The sequence below is a fragment of the Ovis aries genome, chromosome 4 (assembly GCF_016772045.2).
Source record: "Ovis aries strain OAR_USU_Benz2616 breed Rambouillet chromosome 4, ARS-UI_Ramb_v3.0, whole genome shotgun sequence".
Lineage (NCBI taxonomy): Eukaryota > Metazoa > Chordata > Mammalia > Artiodactyla > Bovidae > Ovis > Ovis aries.
The window spans coordinates 99,598,435-99,610,530 of record NC_056057.1 but is presented as its reverse complement, the minus strand read 5'-3'; positions in this window follow the sequence as shown (position 1 = coordinate 99,610,530).

Here is a 12,096-nt window from a genome sequence, read left to right as displayed (position 1 = left end):
TTACTCTCCTTCCCTCATAGTTAGTTTTTTACATTATATATCTGTTTTGTGTATCCCTTAATTCCTTATTATGGATATATTTTACTGCTTTTGTCTTTTAACCTTCCCACTAGCTTTGTATATGGTTGACTTTCTACCTCTACTGTATTTGTTTTACCTTTACCAGTGAGCTTTTCCCTTTTATGTTGCCTTTGCTTAGAGAAGTCCCTTCAACATGTCTATTAAACAGCTGATTTGGTGGTGCTGGACTCCTAGTTTTTGCTTATCTGTAAAACTTTTGACCTTTCCATCAAATCTGAATGAGAGCTTTGTCAGTTAGAGTATTCTTGGTTGTAGGTTATTCCCTTTCATCACTTTAGGTATATCATACCACTCCTTTCTGGCCTACAGAGTTTTTGCTGAAAAGTCAGCCTTATGGGAATTCCCTTGTAGGTAACCTGTTGCTTTTCCCTTACCACTCTTTAATATTCTCTTTAATTTTTGCCATTTTACTTATAATGTGTCTGCTGTGGTCCTCTTGGAGTTGATCCGGTTTGCAACTCTCCATGCTCCTTGGACCTGGATATCTGTTTTTTAGGTTAGGAATATTTTTAGCTATTATTGCTTCGAATATGTTCTCTGCCTATTCTCTCCTCTCCTTCTGAGATCTCTATAATGCAAATATTAGTATGCTTGATGTTTTCCCAGAGGTCTCTTAAACAGTCATTTCTTTTTATTTTTGCTGTTCACCTCATTATTTCCACTGTTCTGTCTTGCCGCTCACTGATTGATTCCTCTGTATCATATAGTCCTCTGTTTATTCCTTCTGAATTCCTAGTGTATTTTTCACTTCACTTATTCTTCATCTAGTTTGTTCTGTATATTTTCTAACTCTGTTAACAACTCAAAACTTTTCACTCTTTATTCGCAAGATCTTTATCTTTGACTCTTAAACTCAGGTGCGTTGCTTACCTCTAATTCACTTCTTTTGGGTTTTTTCTATCTTATTCCTTTATTTGGAACATGTTCTGTCACCTCATTCTGCCGACTTGCCATTTTTATTTTACTGTATGTGGCAGGCTGGTTATGTTTCCCGACCTTGGAGAAGTGGCCTTTCGTAGGAGACTTCTTATGAGTCTGAGCAGCACACTGCTCTTCGGTCACCAGAGCTTTATGCTCTAGTGATGCCCCATCTGACGGGTGTATGGATGCTTCTCTTATAGTGAGCCGACTACTGTGAGAAGTCTGGTAGGCATGGCCTGATCCCACTCTGGTTTCCAGGCCCATCCTCATGTGGAGGCTTCTGGCCACTGGCTGGCAGGGCCAGGTCATGATGCACCTGCCTGTGAAACCGCTGAGAAAGTGAAAGTCACTCAGTTGTGTCTGACTCGTTGTGACCCCATGGACTATACAGTCCATGGAATTCTCCAGGCCAGAATACTGGAGTGGGTAGCCTTTCCGTTCTCCAGAAGGTCTTCCCAACCCAGGGACTGAACTGGGGTCTCCCACGTTGTGGAAAGATTCTTTACCAGCTGAACCACAAGGGAAACCCAAGAATACTGGAGTGGGTAGTCTATCCCTTCTCTAGCAGATCTTCACGACCCAGGAATCAAAGCAGGGTCTCCTGCATTGCAGTGGATTCTTTACCAACTGAGCTATCAGGGAAGCCCTGAAACCGCTGAGAGCCCCAGGGCTAATGCTGGTATTCTGGTGAGGGGATTTGGGTTCCAGGAGGAGATCTTAGGACTGGTGCCCACCACTGGTGTGAAGTCATGTCCTGGCTAGTTCCAGGCCACTGATGAATAAAGCTAGGTCCTGAAGTCTGGCTACAGGGTTTTGAGTGTCCTAGAGCTTGTGTTCAGAGCAGGCAATGGCATCCCACTCCAGTACTCTTGCCTGGAAAATCCCATGGACTGAAAAGCCTGGTAGGCTATAGTTCATGGGATCGCGAAGAGTTGGACACGACTGAGCGACCTCACATTCACTTTTCACTTTCATGCATTGGAGAAGGAAATGGCAACCCACTCCAGTGTTCTTGCCTGGAGAATCCCAGGGATGGTGGAGCCTGGTGGGCTGTCGTCTATGGGGTTGCACAGAGTTGGACACGACTGAAGCGACTTAGCAGCAGCAGCAGCAGCAGCAGCAGAGCTTGTGTTGGCCTGCTGGTAGTTGGGGCCTAGCAGGTCTGAGAGCTTTTGCCCTCTGTTAGTAGATGAGGCTGGTCCTGACAGTAGAGGAGGTTTGCTAGTGGGTGAGGCCAGGGCCAGAGCTCAGGCAGTTCTGAATCTAGCACCTGAGCCCTGTGTGTGGCAGTGGGCCCTGGGCCCTCTAGTGGGCAGGGCTGTGTCCCTGCCCAGGTAGTTGCTTGGCCTAAAGTATCCCAGATCTGGTGCCTACAGGTTGGTAGGTGGCAGTGAGGTTAGATCCTGAGGCTCATAAGCTAGAGGGAGGATTCCAAAATGGTGGCTGCCAGCGCCAGTGTCCAATTGGTAAAAAGAACTCACCAAAATGGCTGCTGCCAGTCTCTGTCCCCAGGATGAGCTCCAGTTGCCTCCTGCTTCTCTAAGAGACTTCCAAGATCAGCAGCTATGTCTGCCCCTTTCAAATTACTGCTGCTGCTCTGGGTCAGTTCAGTTCAGTTGCCCAGTCGTGTCCGACTCTTTGCGACCTCATGGACTGTAGCACGCCAAGCCTCCCTGTCCATCACCAGCTCCCGGAGTTTACTCACACTCATGTGCATTGACTTGGTGATGCCATCCAACCATCTCATCCTCTGTCATCCCCTTCTCCCGCCTTCAGTCTTTAGCATCAGGGTCTTTTCAATGAGTCAGCTTTTCGCATCAGGTGGCCAAAGTATTGGAGTTTCAGCTTCAGCATCAGTCCCTCCAATGAACACTCAGGACTGATCTTTAGGATGGACTGGTTGGATCTCCTTGCTGTCCAAGGGACTCAAGAGTCTTCTCCAACATCACAGTTCAAAAGCATCAGTTCTTTGGCACTCAGCTTTCTTTATAGTCCAACTCTCACATCCATATGTGACAACTGGAAAAACCATAGGTTTGACTAGACAGACCTTTAATATGCTGCCTAGGTTGGTCATAACTTTCCTTCCAAGGAGTAAGCGTCTTTTAATTTCGTGGCTGCAGTCACCATCTGCAGTGATTTTGGAGCCCCAACAAATAAAGTCAGCCACTGTTTCCCCATTTACTTGCCATGAAGTGATGGGACTGGATGCCATGATCTTAGTTTCCTGAATGTTGAGCTTTAAGCTTTCACTCTCCTCTTTCACTTTCATCAAGAGGCTCTTTAGTTCTTTGCTTTCTGCCTTAAGGGTGGTGTTATCTGCATATCTGAAGTTACTGATATTTCTCCCAGCAATCCTGATTCTAGCTTGTGCTTCATCCAGCCCAGTGTTTCTCATGATGTACTCTGCATAGAAGTTAAATAAACAGGGTAACAGTATACAGCCTTGACGTACTCCTTTTGCTATTTGGAACCAGTCCGTTGTTCCATGCCCAGTTCTAACTGTTGCTTCCTGACCTGCATATAGGTTTCTCAAGAGGCAGGTCAGGTGGTCTGGGATTCCCATCTCTTTCAGAATTTTCCACAATTTGTGGTGATCCACACAGTCAAAGGCTTTGGCATAGTCAATAAGGCAGAAATAGATGTTTTTCTGGAACTCTCTTGCTTTTTCCATGATCCAGCGGATGTTGGCAATTTGATCTCTGGTTCCTCTGCCCATCTGGAAGTTCACGGTTCACGTACTGCTGAAGCCTGGCTTGGAGAATTTTGAGCATTACTTTACTAGCATGTGAGATAAGTGCAATTGTGCAGCAGTTTGAGTATTCTTTGGCATTACCTTTCTTTGGGATTGAAATGAAAACTGACCTTTTCCAGTCCTGTGGCCACTGCCGAGTTTTCCAAATTTGCTGGCATATTGAGTGCAGCACTTTCACAGCATCATCTTTTAGGATTTGAAATAGCTCCACTGGAATTCCATCACCTCCACTAGCTTTGTTTGTGATGCCCTTTTCACTTCGCATTCCAGGATGTCTGGCTCTAGGTGAGTGATCACACCATCATGATTATCTGGGTCATGAAGATCTTTTTTGTATAGATTTTCTGTGTATTCCTGCCACCTCTTCTTAATATCTTCTGCTTCTGTTAGGTCCATACCATTTCTGTCCTTTATTGAGCCCATCTTTGCCTGACATGTTCCCTTCGTATCTCTAATTTAAGATCTCTAGTCTTTCTCATTCTATTGTTTTCCTCTATTTCTTTGCACTGATCACTGAGGAAAGTTTTCTATCTCTCCTTGCTATTCTTTGGAACTCTGCATTCAGATGGGTTTATCTTTCCTTTTCTCCTTTGCCTTTCACTTCTCTTCTTTTCACAGCTATTTGTAAGGCCTCCTCAGACAGCCATTTTGCTTTTTTGTATTTCCTTTTCTTGGGGATGGTCTTGATTCCTGTCTCCTGTAACAATGTCACAAACCTCCAGCCATAGTTCATCAGGCACTCTATCAGATCTAGTCCCTTAAATCTATTTCTCACTTCCACTGTACTATCGTAAGGGATTTGATTTAGGTCATACCTGAATGGTCTAGTGGTTTTCCCTACTTTATTCAATTTAAGTCTGAAGTTGGCAATAAGGAGTTCATGATCTGAGCCACAGTCAGCTCTTGGTCTTGTTTTTGCTGACTGTATAGAGCTTCTTCATCTTTGGCCGCAAAGAATATAATCAATTTGATTCAGTGTTGGTCATCTGGTGATGTCCATGTGTAGAGTCTTCTCTTGTGTTGTTGGAAGAGGGTGTTTGCTATTACCAGGATGTTCTCTTGGCAAAACTTTGTTGGCCTTTGCCCTGCTTCATTTTGTACTCTAAGGCCAAATTTGCCTATTACTCCAAGTGTTTCTTGACCTCCTACTTTTGCATTCCAGTCCCCTATAATGAAAAGGACATCTTTTTTGGGTGTTAGTTCTAAAAGGTTTTGTAGTTCTTCATAGACCCGTTCAACTTCAGCTTCCTCAGCATTACTGCATGGGGCATAGACTTGGATTTCCATGATATTGAATGGTTTGCCTTGGAAACGAACAGAGATCATTCTGTCGTTTTTGAGATTGTATCTAGGTACTGCATTTTGGACTCTTTTGCTGACTATGATGGCTACTCCATTTCTTCGAAGGGATTCTTGCCCACAGTAGTAGATATAATGGTCATCTGAGTTAAATTCACCCATTCCAGTCCATCTTAGTTTGCTGATTCCTAAAATGTCCATGTTCACTCTCACCATTTCCTGTTTGACCATTTCCAATTTGCCTTGATTCACGGATGTTTAACATTCCAGGTTCCTATGCAATATTGTTCTTTACCGCATTGGACCTTGCTTCTTCAGCAGTCACATCCACAACTGGGTATTGTTTTTGCTTTGGCTCCGTCTCTTCATTCTTTTTGGAGTTATTTCTCCACCCATCTCCAGTAGCATATTGGGCACCTACTGACCTAGGAAGTTCATCTTCAGTGTCCTATCTTTTTGACTTTTCATACTGTTCACGGGGTTCTCGAGGCAAGAATACTGAAGTGGTTTGTCATTCCCTTCTCCCGTGGACCACGTGTTGTCAGAACTCTCCAGCAAGACCCGTCTCTCATGGGTGGCCCTACACAGCATGGCTTAGTTTCATTGAGTTAGACAAGGCTGTGGTCCATGTGATTAGATTGGTTAATTTTCTGTGATTGTAGTTTCAGTCTGTCTGCCCTCTGATGCCCTCTCTCAGCACCTGCCTTAGCCTGTGAGATTTTGTGTGTGCCCTTTAAAAGTGAAGTCTCTATTTCCCACAAGCCATTGGGTCTCCTGAAAGTAAGCCCCACTGGCCTTCAGAGTTAAATGTTCTGGGGTCTCATCTTCCCAGGGCAGGAGCCCTATGTGGGAATTACATCCCTTGCTCCTTGGGGAGAAGCTTTGCAATTCTAATTATTCTCCCATTTGTGGATTCCTTACGCAGGTGTGGGTCTTGACTTCACTATAACTCCACTCCTACACATCTCAGTGTTACTCCTTCCTTGTCTCTTTAATTGTAGATCTGTTTTGGTAGGTTCCAGTCTTTAACACTGATAGTTGTTCTATAAATTGTTTTAGTTTTTAGTGCACCCATAAGAGGAGGTGAGCTCAGGGTCTTTCTGTTCTGCCATGTTGAGCCTTTTCCCTAGTCTATCTTTAATTATGTTATTCAGTGGCCCTTAGGTACAGAACACTAAAGGAAAAAGAAAAAACAGATTAACACGAACTATAGCATAATTAAAGTTTCTTTCTATAAGAATCACAGCACAGATAGGGGAGAGAAAATGGTGTAATAGAATGATGTATGCTCACCTCCTCTCATGAAAACGCCAAAAACACAACTAACTGCTGGAAAACTATCAACAACTACAATAAAACAAACAAACACTGAAACCTACCAAAAACAGTACCCTGCATTCACAAACAGAGAGGAAGCCTCAGTGAGACGATAGGAGGGGCACAGTCACAATATTGCAGTCGCAATAAAACCACTCATAGCTGCTGGGTGGTCTACCCACAGACTGAAAAATAATTATATTGCCGAGGTTCTACCACAGGAGTGAAAGTTCTAAACCCCACATCAGGGTCACCAGCCTGGGGGTCTGGCATGGGGAGGAGCCACCAGAGCATCTGGCTTTGAAGGCCAGTGGAGTTTCACTGCAGGAATTCCACAAGATGAAGGGAAATAAACTCCACTCTTGGAGGGTGTACCTCAGGACCCAGGGGAAAAGCAGTGACCTCGTAGGATCCTGGGTCAGACCTACCTGCTGGTATTGAAGAGTGTCCTGCAAGGACCAGCTGAGGGTCACTGCAGACACAAGGACATTGGTTGTGGTAGTTCTGGGAAGTGTTCACTGGTTTGAGTCTGCCTGCAAAGTACTATTTTCTCACCAAGACCTGGCCCAACCCAACAGCCTATAGGTCTAATGCTGGGATGCCTTGGGCCACAAAACCAACAGCAGTCTGTCTGCCTGAAGTTTTCCTGAGCCTACAGCTGCCTGCTAAACAGATCCCTTGACATGGCCCTTCCCAGCAGAGGGACAAGACCCACCAGTGGAAAGGAAACCACCTACCAGGACATCTGCACAAGCCTCTTAGACCAGCCTCATCAACCAGGGGACAAACAGCACAAGCAAGAAGGACTACAGCCCTGCGGAACAGAAATTGCAATCACAGAAAATTAGACAAAATGAGATGGCAGAGGAATTTTTCCCAGACAAATGAACAAGTAAAACCACCAAAAAACAATTAAGTGAAGTGGAGGTAGGCAATCTACCCCAAAAAAGAATTCAGAGTAATGGTAATAAAGATGAGCCAAACCTTGGGAAAAGAATAGAGGCACACACTGAGAAGACACAAGAAATGTTTAACACAGAGCTAGAAGATCTAAAGAACACACAAGCAGATGAATAATACAATACCTGAGATGAAAGATTAACTAGAAGGAATCAATAGCAGAGTACATGAGGCAGAAGAATGAATAAGTGAGCTGCAAGACAGAATGGGGGGAATTACTGTCACAGAGCAGAATAAAGAAAAAAGAATGAAAAGAAATGAGGACAGTCTAACAGACCTCTGGGACTACATTAAACACCAACATTTGCATTATAGGGGTCCCAGGAGGAGAAGGAGAGAGAGAAAGGACCTGAGAAAATATTTGAAGAGATAATAGCTGAAAACGTCCCTAATGTGGGAAAGGAAAGGAAGCAAGTCCAGAAAGCAAGAAGAGTCCCAGGCAAAATGAACCCAAGAAGGAACATGCCATAGTGATCAAATTGACCAAAATTAAAGACAAATATACATATATGACAAACATATACATATATATATAGACATATATATATATAAGCAACAGGGGAAAAGCAGCATACAAGGGAAATCACATACATTATCAGCTATTATTTTAGCAGAAACTCTGCAAGCCGGAAGGGAGTGGCATAATATATTTAAAGTAATGAAAGGGAAGAACCTCCAACCGAGAATACTCTACCCAGAAAGGCTCTCATTCAGATTCAACAGAGAAATAAAAAACTTCACAGCCAAGCAAAAGCTAAGAGAATTTACCACCACCAGACCAGCTTTCCACAAATGCTAAAGGAACTTCTGGTGGAAAAGAAAAGGTCACAAACAGAAACAAGAAAATTACGAATGGAAAACCACTGTTAAAGGCAAACATACAGTAAAGGTAGGAAATAATCCACACACCATTGTGATATTAAAACTAGCAACTTTGAGAAGAGGATAGTGCAGGATATTGGAAATGCATTTGAAGTGAAAAAGACAAGTAAGACAAAATATTCTGTTTTTTTTTATAGACTGCTATATCAAAACCTCATTGTAATCACAAACTGAAAATCTGCAATAGACACACAAAAAAGGAATCCAAACACAACAATAAAGTTCATCAAATCACAAGAGAACAAAAGAGAGGAAGGGGGAGAAAAAAAGACCTAACAAAAACAAATCCAAAACAACTAAAATGGCAGAAAGAACATACATGTTTCCAAGTGGTGCTAGTAGTAAAGAATCTGGCTGCCAGTGCAGGAGATGTAAGAGATGCAGGTTCAATCCCTGGGTCGGGAAGATCACCTGGAGGAGGAAATGGCAGCTAACTGCAGTATTCTTGCTTGGAAAATCCCATGGACAGAGGAGCCTGGCAGGCTACATTACATAGGGTCACAAAGAGTTGGACATGACCAAAGTGACTTGGCACACATTGATAATTACCTTAAACATAAGTGGATTGAATGTTCTAACCAAAAGATAGACTGGCTGAATGGATACAAAAGCAAGATCTGTCAATATATGCTGTCTATAAGCGACTCATTTCAGATCTGGGGCCATGTACAGACTGAAAGTGAGGGGATGGCAAAAGGTATTACATGCAAATGGAAATCAAAAGAGAGCTGGAGTAGCAATACTCATATCAGACAAAGCAGAGTAAAGAATGTTACAAGAGGGGATGAAGGGTACTAAGTAATGATCAAGTGCTTGATCCAAGAAAAAAATATAACAGTTTTAAATATTTATGCACCCAACGTAGGAGCACCTCAATATACTAACAAATACTAACAACCATAAAAGAGGAAATCAAAAGTAACACAATAATGGAGACTTTAACACCCCAATTAAACCAATGGACAGATTATCTAGGCAGAAAATAAATGAGAAAACACAGGCCTTCAATGACCTTAATTGATATTTATAGAGCATTCCATCCAAAAGGAGCAAAATATACATTCTGTTCAAATTCCCATGGAACATTCTGCAGGATTGGTCATATGCTGTGCCACAAAGCTCGCCTGAGTAAATTTAAGAAAATTGAAATCCTATCAAGCATTTTTTCCAACAACAACTCTGAGATTAGAAATCAATTATAAGAAAAAAGAAACTGCAGAAAACAAATACACAGAGGCTAAAGAATGTGCTGCTACTAAATAACCAATGGATCACTGAAGAAATCCGAGGAAATCAAAAAATACATAGATACAAATGAAAATGAAAGCACGATAATCCGAAACCTAGAGTTCAGCAAAAGCAGTTCTAAGAGGGAAGTTTACAGCATACAGTCTAACCTCAGGAAACAAGAAAAGTCTGAAATAAAAAACCTAACCTTACACCTAAAGCAACTAGAGTAAGAAGAACAAACAAAACCTAAAGTTAGTAGGAGGGAAGAAATCACAAACATCAGGACAGAAATACAGACAGACAAAACAATAGGAAAAAAATCAATGAAACTAAAAGCTGGTTCTTTGAAAAGATAAACAAAATCGATAAACCTTTAGCCAGACTCATCAAGAAAAAAAAAAAGAGGGCTCAAATCAATAAGATTAGAAATGAAAAAGAATAAGTTTTAGTGGACATCACAGACATACAAAGGATCATAAGAGGCTAGTACAAACAACTATATGCCAATAAAATGGACAACCTAGAAGAAACCGACACATCCTTAGAAAGGTATGATCTCTCAAGACTGAATTAGGAAGAAATAGGAAAAAATATGAATAGATTAATCAAGTACTGAAATTGAAACTGTCATTTAAAACTCCCAAGCTGGGCAAGGAGCTGGTGGGACAAACTGAGAGAGTAGCATTGGCATATATACACTACTGTTTGTAAAGTAGATGGCTAGTGGCAAACTGCTCTGCAGCACAGGAAGCTGCCCTTGGCACCCAGTGATGACCTAGAAGGGCAGGATTGGGAGGGGGCGCTCAAGAGGGAGGGCATATATATACACATATATATACTTACAGCTGATTCACATTGCTGTACAGCAGAAACTAATACAACATTGTAAAGCTATTATACTTCAATTAAAAATAAAAATATTTAAAAATAAGCAAAAGACTCCCAAGATAGGAAAGTCCAGGACCAGATGCTACACAGGCAAACTCTAGCAAATATTTAGAGAAGAGTTAACACCTATCCTGAAACTTTTCCAAAGACTTGCAGAGGAAGGAATACTCCCAAACTCATTCTGTGAGGCCACCATCACCCTGATAGCAAAACTAGAGAAAGATACAACAGAAAAAGAAAGTTACAGTCCAAAATCACTGATGAACTCAGAGGCAAAAATCCTCAACACAATACTAGCAATCCAAATCCAACATTACATCAAAAGGATCATACACCACGATCAAGTGGGATTTATCCCAGGGATGAAGATTTTTTCAGTATCCACAAATCAATCAGAGTGATACACTAGATCAACAAATTCAGGGAAAGAAAAACCCACGTGATCATCTCAATACATGCAGAAAAGCTAGTGACAATTCAGTTTTTGACAGAATGGACCCATTTATGATAGTCTCTGGAAAATGCACATAGAAGGAACCTACCTCAGTATCATACAGGCCATCCAACTGCAGACGCTTTACCCTCTGAGCCACCGGGAAAGCCCCGACAAACCTATAGATAACATCACACTCAGTGGTGAAAAGTTGAAAGCGTTTCCTCTAAGATCAGAAATAAGACAAGGATGTCCATTCTCACCACTTTTATTCAAAATAGTTTTGGAAGTCCTCACCACGGCAATCAGGGAAGAAAAATATAAGAAATCCAAACTGGAAAAAGTAGAAGTAAAACTGCCACTGTTGGCAAATGATATGATACTATACATAGAAAAGCCCCAAACCCTACCAGAACTACTAGAGCTCATCAGTGAATTTAGTAGAATCACAGGATACAAAGTTAATACACAGAAATCTGTTGCATTTCTATACACCAGCAATGAAAGACCAGAAAGAGAGAGACAATCCCATTTACCATTGCATCAAAAAGAATAAAATACCTAGGAGTAAGCCTACCAAAGGAAACAAAACACCTGTACTCTGTATAAGACATTGATGAAAGAAATAGAAGACAACACAAACAAATGGAAAGACGTACCATGTTCTTGGAAGAATCAGTATTGTCAAGATGCTTATACTATTCAAGGCTATTAATTTAACACAAAGGAGGGAGGCAAGAATATACAATGGAGAAAAGACAGTCAATAAGTGATGCTGGGAAAACTGGACAGCCACATGTAGCAGAATGAAATTAGAACATTCTTTAACACCATGCACAGAAATAAACTGGATTTTTAAAATAAAAATGGAATAAAAGACCTATAAAAATGAATTAAAGACCTATGTAAGACCAAATACTATAAAAACTCTTTGAGAGGAAAAAGGCAGAATACTATTTGACATAAATTACAGCAATATCTTTCAAACTGTCTCCCAGACTAATGGAAATAAAAATAAATGGGACCTAATTAAACTCAAGCTTTTGCACAGCAAAGGTAAGCATAAACAAAGCTTTTGAAAAGACAACCCATGGAATGAGAGAAAATATTTGCAAACAGTGTGACTGACAAGGGATTAATCTCCAAATTTTACAAACAGCTAATGCAGTTTAAGATCAAAGAAACAAACAATCCAATAAAAAAAGTAGGCAGATGATCTAAATAGACATTTCTCCACAGAAGATATAATGATGACCAATAGGCTCATGAAAAGATGCTCAACATCGCTAATTATCAGAGCAATGCAAATCAAAACTACAATGAGATATCA